At 39.9% G+C, this 17,146-nt stretch overlaps 1 long non-coding RNA gene across 2 annotated transcripts; it reads left to right on the forward strand.

The window, feature by feature from the left end:
• The first annotated feature begins 330 nt into the window (after positions 1–330).
• On the forward strand, positions 331–13,759 carry LOC135272647 (uncharacterized). 2 transcript variants are annotated; one of them, XR_010340655.1, is made up of 7 exons: positions 331–474; positions 1,439–1,633; positions 4,977–5,202; positions 5,285–5,382; positions 8,968–9,055; positions 12,510–12,626; positions 12,934–13,759. It is a non-coding gene; the product is annotated as an uncharacterized LOC135272647 (long non-coding RNA). The 2 variants fall into 2 exon arrangements; XR_010340654.1 differs by having other exon boundaries at positions 4,977–5,382.
• Positions 13,760–17,146: the final 3,387 nt, after the last annotated feature.

Genomic DNA, 17,146 nt, shown 5'->3' on the forward strand with positions numbered 1-17,146 from the left:
CTCGGACGCCGACATCCAGCCGCGGACGCCCCTGACGCGCCGACCTCGCCGCCGACACCCCCGACGCACGGAAGCCGCAGACCTGGACTCCACCGCCGCCGACCGTGCTGCTGACGCCCCCGACGCGCCGACCGCGCCGCCGCCGCCACTGACGCTGTCAGCGCCTGGGACGCCGCCGAACAGCTGACCGCGCCGTGGATGCCCCCGACCAGCAGACCGCGCCGCCGACACTCCCGACGCCCCGACCGCGCCGCCGACGCACTGGAGACCCCGCAGACGCCGCCGACGCACCGCAGACGCCGCCGACGCCATTGGCGCATGGGACGCGTCTTCTTTTCCTTGCAGTGGTCTATAGAGGAAAAATTCTTTGCTCTGGAAGAGAAAGAAAAAGAACTGCGTCGGTTTGGTCTTGCTGTGAGAGAGCGAGATCACGACTTCCAGAGACTGCTCTCCTCCCATGAAGCTACTATGCAGGTAAGAGCAAAACCTCTCTCTGACTTGGTGTTCCTCTCCCACTTGTATTCGAAGCCTGAAGCAGGACCCCGTTCCATCGTTTTCTGAAAACCGGGGATTCTGCTTTACATATGGGGAGAAAACCAAAAACAGCGGTCATTAGTTCCATCATTGTAGATTCGAAAGGGAGAGACTTTAGCATTTCTACTTTCTTTTGTGATATGAACTTTGTGAGGCGAGCCAGTGAATATTGGTTTCTGTTCACATACTTCTGATTTATTTCCAATTCTTGTTCATACATAAATACACATTTTCTCTCTCCTTCTCTCTCGCTCTTTCTTACTTTTACTGAAACATTGCCAGGGTGCAAGTATTATATTGTGTTTTCTACACACAAGTCCATGAGGCACATACTATTATCCCTGTTTTATAGAGGAGGAGACAGCCTTCTGAAGCTAAGTACCCTGTCCAAGCTAACATAGCTAATACGTAGCAGATCCAGTAACCTAGGCAGTATGGCTCCTCCGTTTCCTTCACCGTGTACCTTTGGGTAGTGCAGAAATTGAAACCATCACTATGATAGCAAATACAGTGTTTAGTACTCCTTTCAGCTTATCGTTTTGTGCTTCCCTCTCTAAGGTTACACTGGGGAGAAAATAAGTAAATGAACTGAGTGACCATTTATCCTCATCTAACATTAATTGTTACATGCCCTGAACAAATAGGATAAAGACTTGTTTCAGAACGCAATAGGTACGTAAGTGGCCACTAGAGATAGTTTTCTCTATTGTTAGTGTTCATTCCTGGGACATGTATTTAGAGACTTCTGTGTTCTGGGCCTGGTAAAACAAAAATGAATAAAACATGATACTTACTTTCAAGTATCTCACAGCTCCTCCTTCTGTGATAGAGTCTTTTAAGCCCTTTGCTATTTACTAGAGGCGGTTCTTTCCCCCAGAAACTTACAGTGTCCCTTCTGTATTAGGATCTCAGTGCAACATTGCTCTGCAAACTTGGACCAGGGTGGAGTGAGGTAGCGGAGGAGCTGTGCCAGCGTCTACAGCGAAAGGAAAGGATGCTGCAGGACCTTCTGAGTGATCGAAACAAGCAAGTGGTGGAACATGAAATGGAGATTCAAGGCCTGCTTCAGTCTGTGAACTCCAGGGAGCAGGAAAGCCAAGTAAGGACTAATGCGCTTAGCAGAAAAGTATCACATAGTGCATTTATAGTCTGCAAATAGGAAGCATTTGCAGACTGTAGATGTGTGTATGTTTATATATTTTACGGTCAACTCTGTTAGTTTCTTTCCTTCAATTTATTTCCTAGGCCACAGTTTTATTTCTTTACTTATCTATTTAGAGATGGGGGTCTCTGTTTATGCAGGCTGGTCTTGAAGTCCTGGGCTCAAGCAGTCATCCTACCTTAGCTTCCCAAAGTGCTGGAATTGTAGGTGTGAGCCACTGTGCCTGGCCTTAGACCACAGTTTTATATTGATCATCAAAGTATGAAAAATTGTTTTGCAAATTTTACATTTGGAAGGCTGCCTAAACAATACATGTATCCGTTAGCTTCATTACATACGTTTTCTTTTCCTTAATAATCTGATCATTTTGAGAGAAAGGAGTAGAGGTTGTGGAGTGTTTTGATTTTGATTCCAAATTATTAAGACTAGAGTGATAACATTGCATTTTCAGTGAAGGTATGGGAAAACTTACACTCAACATGTTTACTCTTAGTTTTTGTTAAATCTGAGTTATCTTAAGAGGAAAAAAAGATTGCATTTTTCCAAGGTCATGATGAGAGAATGAATAATCTCATTACAGTATGCGGTATAGTACTTTCACAGTATTTCAGAAGTAAATTTTTTTGTTTTTGAGGTGGCATCTCCCTCTGTCACCCCGGCTGGAGTGCAGTGGTGTGATCTCAGCTCACTGCAACCTGGGCCTCCCGGGTTCAATCGATTCTCCTGCCTCAGCCTCCGAAGTAGGTGGGATTACAGGCATGCACCACCATGCCCAGCTAATTTTTGTGTTTTTAGTAGAGATGAGGTTTCACCATTTGGCCATGCTGGTTTCCAATTCTTGGCCTCAAGTGATCCACTCACCTCGGCCTCCCAAAGTGCTGAGATTACAAGCGTGAGCCACCAAGCCCTGGCCAGGGGTAAATTCTTAACTTTTCTCATTTCTATGTGTTTTCTCCTCAAATCTAAAGACTCTTAGTTGACTTGTGCTGCGTTTCAAAGACCAGTAGCTCAGAATCCCACCTAGTCAGTTTTTAGAGGAAGACAGACTCTTTCTTGCCTATGTTATTTCACCCCATAATATTTTCTTTCATTTCCTTATCTTGTAAAGGGATTATACTCCACTCCTCTGGTTGTTAGCCCCACTGAAGTAAATACACATCTTGTTAGAAAAGTCCTGCTGTGTGCTTCAGAAATTGTTCCTCAAATAGACCTAACAAAATTATTCTAAATTATTTAAGTCTGGCAAGAGGCTAGCATCTTTAAGTTTTCTTTTTAACCTGTTCGTGATTTGGTAGAATTCGTCTTTATTATACCTCAGAAAAAAAATTATGCCCTGCGGGTAATCAAATAATGAAGATGATAGAATTTACAGGAGATTTTTCAACTCAAGAAGATTAATGGTTGTATTCTTCTAGATCTGCTCGTGTAATTTAACATGTAAAAGAAATCACCTGAATAGCTTTTTCAAGACGTAGATTGTGGAGCTCAACTTCAGAGATAGACATTAGGAGATATAGGTGGGACTTAAGAATTTGCATTTCTAACAAGTTTCCAGGTGATCGTGATGCTGCTGGCTGATGGACTGCATTGGAGGAGCACTGCTAAAAACTCTTAAATACTACTAGAAAAGGAGTTCCAAGGCAGATGGGGCGCAGTATATATCTTGTATGCTATTTATTATGTTTTCTCCCCACAGTTTTCACAGATACTTTTATTAAGGTACTTTGATAATACACGGATACCTCCAAAATGGTTCCATCGAAATCTCCCAAGAGCCCAAATTTTACTTACTGAAAAATGGCAGTGTTTTTTCTCGTATTTCTCTTTGAAATGGTGACAAGAGCTCAGCTTCTCACTTAAAACAGTAGTACTGTTCCTCAGAGACAGTTGGTGTTACGATTCTTCATCTTCTACCCTCAGTCATTTTAATATCAGTTTATTATTTCCAGATTTTCTGTTTAAATGCGGACTTTCTGTGCATTTACAAAAGTTCTAGATCTTTCCCTTATTGTGTCATTATCTGTCTTAGAAAACTGGGATTTGAAATGAAACTGAGTTTGGTGATTTTGAGATTGAGATTCCCCTGATCATGTGGTCTGATAAAAATGTTTATGTGTGTAATTGTTTCATTCAGTAAATGTGTAGTGAGTGCCTATGATGTGCCAGACACCGTACTGGGTGCTTGAGATTCAGCACCAAGATGCCTTTAGGAAACTTACATTCCATGTAGGGGAAGCAGAGAGAGCTGTATATCAGATAATGATAAGTGCATTGAAAAACAAATTCAGCACAGTAAGGGATATTGGGGATAGAGAAGAGATTGCTGGGTTCTTTAAAGTTTTTTTTCCCAGCTTTATTGAGGTATAATTGCAAATATTGTCTATATTCAAGGTGTGCAACATGATGTTTTGATATACGTATACATTGTGAAATGATTACCACCATCAAATTAACACATTCATCACTACGCATTTTATGCATGTGTGGTGAGGACACTAAAGATCTACTCTCTTAGCAAATTTCAAGTAAATAACATAGAATGACTCACTCAAGTAAATAATGCAGTATTATTAACTAAAGTCACCATGCTATACATTGGATTCCCAAAACATATTCATTGTGTACCTGAAAGCTTTTACCCTTTGGCCAATGAGATTGCTTTTGTGGATAGGATGTGCAGGGAAAGCCAACCTGTTAAGGTGTCACTTGGCAAAGACTTGAAGTGAGCAAACCACACAAATGTTTGAAGAGCAATCCAGTCCGAAGAAACAGCTGTCCAAGAATAAAGACAACTGTTATCTTAATTCCAGAATCTTAACACCTGAGCCTGATAGTTCTAGCAGAACCTATTTCAGATTCTCTTTTTCTTATCTGTTACAAATGTGTTAAATTCAGTTTTTTCTCCAATGTTCTGCCTGTGAGACATTTTTTCCATTCACTTTAACTGGGTTTTTCCCTGTAAACTGAAAGCAGGAAAACGATTTCCTAAGAACCCACTGTTTTGTTTGTTTGTTTGCTTGTTGTTTACAAATGGTTGACTTTGAAGAAATAATACCAGGGCCGGGTGGGGTGGCTTATCCTAGCACTTTGGGAGGCCGAAGTGGGTGAATCACCTGAGGTCAAGGGTTGAAGACCAGCCTGGCCATCATGGTGAAACCCCATCTTTATTAAAAAAAAAAAAAAAAAAAGAAAAAAAAAAGAAAAGAGAAATAATAGCAGAACAAAAATTTTGTTTTACTAGAATATCTTTCTAATGTTATTTGTGATTTCCTCTTACTAGGTTGCTGCAGAGAAGATGGTGGAAGCCTTAATGGAAAGAAATTTAGAATTACAGGCCCTGCGCCAGTATTTGGGAGGGAGAGACTCCATGATGTCCCAAACACCCATCTCTAACCCACGAGCTGAAGTTCCCTCCTTTGGCCCCCCTCTTGGAGAACAGACTGATCTATAAGAAGTATAGACTTAGATAATTCATGCCGAATATGTTTCCTTTTTACATTTGAGGTGTAAGTTTGATAATTTTAATACAAAATTGTGAGAATATTCTCAGTGCTGTCATTGTGATCATAGTTCCTGCATCTTCCTAAGTCCCCCAGTTTTTTAGGGTCCAGTGCAGATACCTTCCATAGATGATAGTACTTTTTTGACTGCCAAAGAAGATGCCAGCATACCCAGATCGGCATTAGGTGAGTATGAAATTTCATTTCATTCAGGGATTTTGTTTTCTGTTAATCTTTGTATTAATAGGTTTGGCTAAGACTCTTTTTCTGTTCCTACCTTAATGGAAAAAATAAGTTTGGAATTCTTCTGAAAGGCTGAAGAACTGTCCTTACCTTATGTTGAGTTGAGGTTATTGCTTTGGGATCACAATTTGGCCCAGAGAAAGTCTGTCCTTATTCTCCTTTTCAGATAGTTTTGCAGGGATTCAGAAATGCAGGAGGTAGTGGTTCCAATCCTGCACAGCAAGGCCATGTGCTGACAGCTTTTCCCGGGTATCTTTCAAGTCTGGGGCCACTCGCTGTGACTTGACATCACCTACATGAAACTGTTAGGTAGGGTAGGCAGTGTACATTGAGTTATTTGCCAAGCCTAGCCCCATTCAGGGGATGGTTTAGAAAAGTCTTACGAGTAGTCATTCTCTAGTTTGAAAACTTTATACGAATCAAAGAGTAAAATAATGTTGGATTTGTTTTATTTATTCTTTATTTGCCTTTTTTAAAAAGTGTACTTTTCTCTAAATTTTGTATTTTGGAAACTTCAAACCTACAGAAAAGGGGCAAGAATAGTATAGTGAAGACTCATATACATTTTTATTCAGACCAGTTATTAACGTTCTGCCACATTTGCCTTATTTCTTTGTATGTACACACACATATATGTGGGTGTAATGTATTTTCTGAACCATTGGAGAATTTCTTACAGAAATCATGACACTTTATGCTGCATACGTCAGTATTTCCTAAGAACAAGGGCATTCTCCTACATAGCTACAATATAATTATCATACTCAGAAAATTTAACCCTGATATAGGCTTAGTATCTAATACGCAGTCCACATTCAGAGTTCCTGTTGTCCCAATAATGTTCTGTATAGCTACCTTGGTTCCCTAGAACCCAGGGCTTATGCATTGTGCTTAGTTGTCATGTCTCTTAGTCTCTAATCTAGAACAGTTGTTTAGCTTTTATTTGTTTTTAGTGAGACTGGCATTTTTGAAGAATTCAGGACTGTGAATATTCCTCAATTTAGCCATGATTGTTTTCTTGTGGTTATATTCCAGTTAAACATTTTTGGCAGGAATACCATATGGATGAGTTATCCCTTCCCCTCCCCTCCCCTCCCCTCCCCGCCCTGTTTCTTTTCTTCTCTTTTTTTTGAGACAGAATCTGTCATTGCCCGGGCTGGATTGCAGTGGTGCCATCTCAGCTCACTGCAGCCTCTGCTTCCCGGGTTCAAGCGATCTTCCCACCTCAGCCTCCCAAAGTGGAGCTAGAACTACAGGCATGCGTCACCATGCTTGGCTAGTTTGTTTGTTTTGTTTTGTTTTTTTAGAGATGGGGTTTCACTGTGTTGGCCAGGCTGGTCTAGAACTCCTAGCCTCCAATGATCCACCTGCCTCAGCCTCCCAAAGTGCTGGGATTACAGGTGTGAGCCTGGATGACATCTTTCTTAGTGCATCACATCAGTGCATGATAATCAGTTTGTATCATCCTTGGTGATACGAAATTTAGTCATTTGGTTAAGGTTGTAGCTGCCAAATCTCTCCACTGTAAAAGGTGCATTTTCCTCTTTATATGTAAGTCATCTGCTGGCTGAATTTGAGATGTTGACAGTTCTGTTTTCCAACAATCATTCACTCAGTGGCTGTAGTATCATTTGAGCCTTGCTTGAACCAACTCTTACATTGGTAGCTTAAAAATAGTGATGTTTCAGGGCTGGGCACGGTGGCTCATGCCTTTAATGCCAGCACTTTGGGAGGCCCAGGAGAGTGGATTACTTGAGCTCAGGAGTTCGAGGCCAATATGATGAAACTCCGTCTCTACTAAAAATACAAAAATTAGTCGGGCATGGTGGCACATGCCTGTAATCCCAGCTACGCAGGAGGCTGAGGCAGGAGAACCACTTGTATCCGGGTGGCAGAAAGATCGCCCCATTGCACACCAGCCTTGATGACAGATGAGACTCAGTCTCAAAAAAATAAATTAAGATTTTCTGTTTGTAAAATTTCTTCTTTATTTCTTTGTGAATATTATTTTATAAAGAAGAGCTGTCCTTTCCCCATCTCTGTACTCCATTTGTTTTTATCAATATGGATTTTCAAAAATCATTATATTATTGATTTCGGTCATTATTTCCTTTACTCCTCAAATTAACCCAGATTCGGTCAGTGGGAACCGCATCAAGCTATTTCTCTGACCCTTTGCCATATCCCCTTCGGTTTTTTTGATTTCTTTGTTTTTTGTCCTTTCATAGTTTCTGGCACAATAAGACGTTCTATGATTACCTTTTACTTTACCTGCCTCAGTCCCAGAATGAGCCGTTATCCTAAAGAGCTCCCTGGTTCCTTTTGGTGGGTAATGGCATTGACAAACTGTGATCTGGGCACAAGATGTCTTCATTGCCACATGAATACCTTTTGCTTCTAGGCCCTTTTAAGTGAGCAGAGGTAGCAGTGAATATTTTTAAGTATGTATGTATGTATTTGTGTACATATGAAGATTTGATACTGACTTCTGTCATTCTAATTTAACAATATAGGTTCTTTTTTCCTTCATTTCATATTTGTATCTCCTTGAGAGCCCTGGTTACTGATAACGTCACTATATTTCAAAATATTTACACATTTGCAGAACAGTATACTATGCAAAAGTAGTTTCTGAATTACTACATAAATACCACTATCAACAATAAATGTATTCTGTAATGTTTACCCTTTTTTTTTGTAATTCTTTTTATCCTTAAGATATTTTTGTAATTCTTTTTATCCTTAAGATATTTTTGTAATTCTTTTTATCCTTAGGGTATTTTGCACTGACAGTGTTCAGTTAGTGAGTTCAAAAGTTATTTGGATTAATTTGTTTTGTCTTCTGGGTGGTTTTATTATCTATTTCCTATATAGATTCATTTGTTTATATTAGGATTGAATTTTAGGTTTTTTATCTCCCATTAATTGACAAGCTGACTTACATATTAAGAATTAAACATTAACACAGTTCAAAATCCAGTATATAAAATGATATACTCAGATGTCCCATCTCTTTTCCTATCCCCTCTCTCCTGTTTCCACTCATCGCCTGAAGGTAATCAGTTTCATTTCTGGGTTATTCTTTCTGTGTATCTTTTTGCAAAAATCGGCAAATGAATCATCTGTGTCTATGTAATGTATATATGTATATTCTTATTCCCCCTTTTCCTAATCTAAAACCTACTACCTTAGATGTATTCTTAAGCATGTAGCTTGTTTTCGTTAACATAGTCTCAGGATTTCTAAATGACTCCATATAAGTTGATAAAAGATCGTCCTTATTCCTTTTTTACATCAGTATATAGTTCCATCTGTGAATATACTATACTTTATTCAGTCTTTTCTTTATAGAATGCAGGATGACTGTGGTATTTAGCTCTTAGAAATAATCCTACAAAGAACAACCTGCATGTATGTTTTATTTTTTTCTTATTATTGGAATGTGTCCTCAGTAAATTCCTCAAAGGAGGCAGCTGATATCACATTATGTTCATAGCAATTAAAACTAGCACTCTATTTTCATTTTAGGAGACCTGAACACAGTGGCAGGGCTGGAAAAAGAACTGAGTAATGCCAAAGAGGAACTTGAACTCATGGCTAAAAAAGAGAAAGTCAGGTGAGTGTTCTAGTCAAGTCTTAATTTTAAAATCCCTATGATTTTTTCTTTCAAAATAGTTTATATTCAAAAGCGTATAATTCTCCAAGTAGAGTATCTGAGTCCAAATACCAGGTATGACTTTTTTCTTTTTGGGGAAAAATATAAGTTATTTTTTATATACATTATCTCAACAAGATGCTCCTGTTTTCATATTGGGACCATTAAAACTTACTAAGTGCTGGAAAAACACAACTCTCACTCCCCATTGCTAATTGGAATAAAACAACTGTAAAGGCCGGGTGTGGTGGCTCACGCCTGTGATCCTGGCACTTTGTGAGGCTGAGGCAGGCTGATCACTTGAGGTCAGGAGTTGGAGACCAGCCTGGCCAATATGGCGAAATCCCATCTCTACTGAAAATAGAAAAATTAGCCGGGTATGATTTCAGGTGCTTGTAATCCCAGCTGCTCGGGAGGCTGAGGCAGGAGAATCACTTGAACCTGAGAGGCAGAGGTTGCAGTGAACTGAGATTGTGCCATCAGACCCCAGCCTAGGAAAGGAGCAAAACTCCGCCTCCAAAAATAATAATAATAGTAAATAACTAGTGTAAATAGGAAGTATTGTGTGATTGCTGCTTAGAGTTATGACATTAGACCCATGAAATTAGTTTTAGAAACATGAAACGAGAAACTTGAGTATAGTCAATGTTTATTGAGTATTCATATGCAATGTACTGTGCTAGGTATTTAAATTAGCACGAACGCTTACAACTCTACACGAAGTAAATGTTGTCGGCCCCATTATTATAGATGAAGAAGCTGAAACACTGATTTCTCTTATAGAACGAGAGTGGAGAATAGTCATGTAACTAATAAATGCCACAGCTTTGATTCAAACTCCTGTCGTTTGTGACTTCACATAATTCCTAAGATTCATTTTTCCCATCTTATGCTTTAACTCCCTTGAGCGTAGACGTTTCATCAGTTCTTTTAGAAGGGGCCTTTCAGCCTTAGAGATTCGCACCCCCCTGCCTTTCCTATATATATTTTCTTTTTCTGTTCCTAGAACAGAAAAAGTCTGATGTACCTACAGAGTCACGAGTGAGGACTAAGATGGCCGATATTCAAGTTGGAAAAGCAGGCGGGAACCAGATCACTAGGTTTGTTAGAAGAATTAAATATAGACAGGAAATATGTATTTCCTAAATATATACACAGCTAGTTACATATTCAGCTGTGATGTTGAGGAAATATGAGGACCACAGCGCAGAGTTACAGACTACAACTAAAAGCTTGTTTGTTACTCTGGCATCTCTTTTAGAAGATCAGTCGGTGTCGTGGCTTCCTAAATTAACTTTAGCTAGCTAGTCTAAGTAGCTCCTTAGATTTTTTTTCTACCTTTTGCCATAGCTAGATGTATAATATGGAACCTGTGTTTGTGTTTGTGATGGAATTAACATTTTATCTTTTGATTTTATTACCATATTTCTGCTTACAAACAGACTCATGTTTTTGACTCAGTTAGTTTTTAGGATACGAGAATGTGTGGCATTCAAGAAATACCAGTTTTTAAAATCCCCTAGTCTCTTTTCCTTTTTGAGGCTCTACCTTAGCCATTATCTGATTATTCATGTCAGGTATTTTAGTTTCCACATGCTCTTCCTGTTTTTCTCACATATACCAAATCCAGAGTAATGTGACTTTTTGGTTCTATCCTGTTTTCAGGATCATGAAATTCTAATGCCTATGAATGGGTATTTTGAGGGGCTGATACTTAACTATTGCTAACTAGCTTTAGAGGGTTTCTGTAAAATAACTTGCCCTTACCATAAAGACTGTGTGAATACGCGGCATCTGCTGAGAAGACGTGATAGCCTAGTGGCTCTGAGTCAGCTTCCTTGAGTTCACATTCTAGATTTACCACTTACTAGGTAGCCCTGTGATTTTTGAACAAGTTTGTTAGTTTCTCTCAGACTCAATCACCTTGTCTGTAAGTTGAAGAGTAGAAGTCACCTTATGTTTAAATCAAAGAGGAGTTATCTCATAGGATTGTTGTGAGGATTCACTCCTTCATTCATTAGCTGTATGGGAACCTTCTCTCAGCTTCGGTTTGTGCTGGGGATGAGGTAGTGAATGGAATCCGCAAGGTCTCTGTCTCTATGTAGTTAATTTCCACTGGGGAGATACAGACAATAAACAGATAGAATTATGATAGTAAGTGATATGAGGGAAATGATAGAAAGTAACATGGATGGAGACCATCTTAAATAGGGTGGTCAAAGAAGGCTTCTCTGAGCAGATGACACATAAGCTGGGACCTGAGGATCAGAAAGAGACAGCCCTGGGAAAGATATTTCAGGCAAAGGGGGTAGTAGTTGTAAAGGCCTTGAGTTAAGAGAACATCTGGTGTTCCTAGAACAGAAAAAGTCTAGTGTACCTACAGAGTCATGAGTGAGGAGTAAAATGGCAGATACTAAAGTGGGAAAAGTAGGCAGGAAGCAGAGCACTAGGTTTGTTAAAAGAATTAACTCTATACAAAGTATTTGTTAGAGAGCCGGTGACATAGTAAATGTTAGCAGATATGGTTATGATCATGATTTTTTTTTTTTTTGAGACAGAGTCTTGCTCTGTCACCCAGGCTAGAGTGCAATGGCATGATCTCCACTCACTGCAACCTCCACCTCCCAGGTTCAAGCAATTCTCCTGCCTCAGCCTTCTGAGTAGCTGGCATTGCTGGCATTCACCACCATGCCTGGCTAATCTTTGTATTTTTAGTAGAGACCGGTTTCACCATCTGGGTCAGGCTGCTCTCGAACTCCTGACCTCATGATCCACCCGCCTGGTCTTCCCAAAGTTCTGGGATTACAGGTGTGAGCCATGGCGCCCAGCCTATGATGAGTTTCAATGAACTTTGTCATAACCAAGTATTTGTCATTTTCTGTTGAGAACACTGAAAGTTCAGGGCATGTAGCGCTAGCTTTTGGCAGGATTCCTTCAGAGGTGGTGGCATGTTCTTCCATCTGGGGGCATGTAATGTTTGGTGATCTCTTGTGATGTTAGCAGCTTTTGTGGTTTGATGCCTAATCCATTAATTCATTAAGGGTTGAAAAATGGAGATATCCTAATGCTATCATTTTTTCCTCTATTAGCTGAAGTACTTACATAAAAACTTCATCTCTTTTTGCTTCTGCTAATGGTCACCATTCTTTTTCAGTCACATAATAAGCTTGTTAAACAAATTTGGTGTGTTTTATGGTGCCAGTTAAGGTGGAAGACATTATTAAAAAGAACTATTACATCTTCCCATAAAACATCCTTTGTTACCATACTACATGGATTTTTTATTTGATCCTGTAGAACCCTAGTCTTGTCTCGTTTTCCCTTGCATTACTGGCTGATAGTGATATGATATGCAAAAGCATTTGCCTCCGTGTTAAAATGTAAACATGGCAGATATTGTTTCCTCTATTCACAGTTGGAATTTTGTGCTCTACAGTCCATGATGGCTGTGCAAGAAGAAGAGCTGCAGGTGTGGGAAGAAGAGCTGCAGGTGCGGGAAGAAGAGCCGCAGGTGCGGGAAGAAGAGCTGCAGGTGCGGGGAGAAGAGCTGCAGGTGCAGGCTGTTGATATGGAGCCTCTGACCAGGAAAATACAGATTAAAGAAGACCTCATAAAGGTCCTTCAAAACTTTTTACAGATCATTGGAAATGTTCACATCTCAGATTACCTGTAGGGCATCTTCGGATACTATGCACACATTGAATCCCTTGCCCAGTGCTTATCAGTATCTGACTTGAAAGTATAGGCAGACTGTCTGAAGAATATTTGTTCCTCTGCTCCTCAACTGAATAATGCTTTTATTACTATTTTCATGTTTACACTTACTCTTCTACTTCTAGGACCTCCACATACAACTGGTTATCCTGAAGACATACCAGGTGTGGAACGCCTGACCCAGAAAGTATTACTTCTTTGCAAAAAGTTGCTTCAGTAGAATCCCAGGGTCAAGAAATTTCAGGAAACCAAAGATGACAGGTAAGTCATTGGAATATAGAGTCACTCTCTCAATGTCTGTCTGTCTCTCTCTCTCTCTCTCTCTCTCTCTCTCTCTCTCCCCCCCCCCATATATATATATACACACACACACACACACACACACATTTATACATATATATATATACATACATTTATATATATATATATTTATGTATGTATGGAGTCTCACTGTGTCACCCAAGCTCGAGCGCAGTGGTACGACCATGGCTCACTGCAGCCTCAAACTCTGGGGCTCAAGGCATCTTCCTGCCTCAGCCTCCTGAGTAGCTGGAGCTGCAGGTGCATACCACCACACCCGGCACAAACCTTGTTTTTCTACTGTGAAATAAACCGTGGTGTTGGTTTTTCATAAATGGTATTTCATCGGGAAACTGCTCTAAAGTTTCCTACTTTGATCGATAGCAGCTATAGATGCCTCTTTCTGACATGTGGTTCTGTAAAGAGCAGCAGTTCTTTTGGACACATACCAATAGTTATCCCTCACACTCATACATAAGTCATCTCCCTCTCAACTGAATCTTTCTCCTCTATCTGCATTTAACCATGTTCACATCTCTCCCAGTTTAAAAAAAGAAAGAAACCCCTGCCTTTGCCCCAGCTTTCTTTGTAGCTACAGCCCCGTTTAACCTTTCTTTTGCAACAGACTTATTTGCCTGTACTCCCTGTCTCCATTAGCCATCTCTCTCACTAACTACTCACCCCATTCCATTCTGGCTTTCAACTCTACCTTAAACAGCTCTCTGTTGGTTATACATGATCGTAGCTCGTTATCTTTATAGCACTATTACACTCACAATGGCACACCTCTATGATTAATGAATGTCTTTTTCCTCTAGTAGATAGTAGGCTTTCCCTTAGAACCTGGAACGGAGTCTTTCCCATAGAAGGTGCTCAATAAATATTTATTGAATGAATGAAGAATACTGGTAACTCCTATTATTTATGTTTCCCTCTTGCCTGTCCCGTTTCCCTCTTACTCCTTTCTCTTAGCTGCTTTCCTGTGCTTCTAGGTTCTCTCTCCTTTTTCTCCTTTTTGCTCCCATGTTTGAATTGCACCTTACAGGGTTTTAAAGATTAAAAAAATAGTGAATATGACATTGATTTGAAAACTATACAATACTATCAAAAGCTTAAGTACTAAGATAGCGGACTTTTTAAGTCATAGTACATGCTAATGCATTTTCTTGCTTCTTGGGAAAACTGTAGAATACTATCAAAAGCTTAAGTACTAAGGTAGCGGGCTTTTTAAGTCATAGTACGTGCTAATGCATTTTCTGGTTTCCCAGGATGAACTGTGGCTTCATGTCTCACTGCTCCATTTGTGTATTGCTTCTTCTCTCTCCTTTTCTCAGTTGCTGCTGATGCTAGAAGGACTAGTGGATGAACAGAATCAGCTCAGTGAGGACTTAGAAGCAAAGAGATGACTCTCTAGCAGTCTGGTGAAGTTCCATGCCCATCCAGAGAGGTAAGAGAATGGCTATTTTTCCTTTTATTCTTTGTTGAAATTTTTATTTCTTTTACTATTGTATTCTTTTTATGCCTTTTCTTCTTCCTGAGGTGTAGATGCTTATGATACTGAACAGGGGATAAAAAACAAGGACAATTCCTGGGGCTACCCACGTTGTCATTTGTTTTATGGATTGCTCTGCGCCTCAGTGTCAAAATCTTAAGTCAGGAATAGTGCCTGTTTCACACAGCGATTGCAGAGATTAAATGAGAAGACAGCTTTGGTGTCTAAAACAATGCCTTGCATATAGTCAGCACTCAATGTATGTTCCTTTCCTTTTGTGATCCATGTCCTGTTAAAGGCTGTTCTGTTATAAAAGTAAGGCTACACCCTGTCTCTACTGAAAAAAACAAAAATTCGCAGGGCATGGTAGTGTGCGCCTGTAGTCCCAGCTACTCGGAAGGCTGAGGCAAGAGAATCACTTGGACCCAGGAGGCGGAGGTTACAGTGAGACAAGATCGTGCCACTGCGCTCCAGCCTGGCGACAGAAAGACACTCTGTCTCAAAAAAAAAAAGAAAAGTCGGGGTATAAAGGGCACTGATAACACATAGACAGAGGAAGGGGAGCATCACACACTGTGGTCTGTTGGGGGGAAATAGGGGAGGGACAGCAGGGGGTGGGGAGTTGGGGAGAGATAGCATGGGGAGAAATGCCAGATATAGGTGATGGGGAGGAAGGCAGCAAATCACACTGCCATGTGTGTACCTATGCAGCAATTTTACATGTTCTTCACATGTACCACAAAGCCTAAAATGCAATTAAAAAAAGAGAGAAAAAAAGGGCACTGATATTTATTTAATATCATTGAAGAAAATATATTAATTTGGATGGCTGATATCACCCCGAGACCACCGATAGCCATCATGACGAATACATTTTCTTCTACCTGTTGATTTTTGGTCATATGTATGATGCCTCTCTGAATCATTTTATATTCTCTTCATTTCTTTTCCTCATTTTGCCTTCTCTTTAGCACCTTTTACTGTTTTTCACTTTTTATTTTTTACTATTCAGTTTTTTTCTAATTTATTGTTGGGCTTTAAAAATGTTTTCTTTGTACCAGGAAAATGAAGGCAGAGGAAAGGTATGATAGGACCAGTTGATTTTGTGACTTTTTTTTTTTTTTTTTTCAGCAAAGCGATTTATTAGAAAGAGAGAGAGAGGTTCCAGATAAGTTTGGGGTTTTTTTGAGATGGAGTCTTGCTCTGTTGCCGACGCTGGAGTCCAGTGGCACATTCTCGGCTCACTACAACCACTGCCTCCCAGGTTCTAGTGATTCTCCTGTCTCAGCCTCCTGAGTAGCTGGGATTACAGGTCCATGCCACCATGCCTGGCTAATGTTTGTATTTATATTTATTTCCTTATTTATTTGTATATTTTAGGGAAGGCTTGGATTGATGTGTTTATCTATCTAGCTATCTAATTATTTAGAGGCAGCCTGACATCTACTCATTTATTTATTTAGACCCAGGCTTGCAACATTTATTTATATACTTACGTATTAGTGTGCAGCCTTGCATTTATTTATTTACTTACCTATCTGTATAATGATTTAGAGGCAGGCTTGCATTTATTTACTTAGATGCAGGCTCGCATTTATTTATTTATTTATTTATTTTAGACCGAGTCTTGCTCTGTTCACCAGGCTGGAGTGCAGTTGTGCAATCTTGACTCACTGCAACCTCTGCCTCCTGGGTTCATGCGATTCTTCTGCTTCCATGAGATCAGCCTGGGCCATTGCAAATATGTAGATGTGAACTGCCCCTGCTTACCTCACCTGTATTGGGTAGTGAATCCTCATGATTCAAGCAGAGGCTTTCCTGCCAGGATGTCTGAACTCAACAGAGGGTTCTTTGGTCTTAGAGAAAGAAGCAAAGATCTGATCTATCACCGGAAGAAAGTGAGTGGCTTCTGTCTAGGAATCCAGAGTCTAATTTACATACCTGTCCACAATGTGTGTGTGCCCTTTGCTCTGCATTATCTCTAACACTTATCATTCACCTTTTTAATAAAAGCCATTCTAACAGGTACGAGGTGATATCTCATTATGGTTTTAATTTGCATTTCCCTAATGATTAGTGATGCTGAGCATTTGCAAAAAGCTAATTCTTATTCCTTAATGTTGAGAACTGACTTAACATTGTGACAGATACGAAGCAATCGGGTAAAAACAAAACAATGCCATTCAAACAGGCGATCAGATGTGCACATAGGCCTTTGTGGGACAAATGGGAACCCAGCGCGCAGAAAGGCCAATTATATGGAAGCGATACCACAGGTGAGTTAGGAAACGTGAAAAAAAAAACAATAAGAGATATAATTAAAAATAGACCTTATGGATTCACACCATCACTACAAATACCGGAAGCCCTGGAGTTTCATTGGGGGAAAGAAATATTTGCTGTTTATGCATGATCAAAACTAACCAAAAGGCTAGATCCTGAGTGACTTTTCAGGTATTTACATTTACAATTTAAACTTAGCCAAAGAAAGTCCACTTTGAGATAGAAATATGAAAACCCAAATTAGCCTGGGTAAAAATCAGATC

This window comes from Aotus nancymaae, unplaced genomic scaffold (assembly GCF_030222135.1).
Source record: "Aotus nancymaae isolate 86718 unplaced genomic scaffold, 86718_ANA_hifiasm-v0.15.2.pri h1tg000121l, whole genome shotgun sequence".
In the NCBI taxonomy this organism is placed as follows: Eukaryota; Metazoa; Chordata; class Mammalia; order Primates; family Aotidae; genus Aotus; species Aotus nancymaae.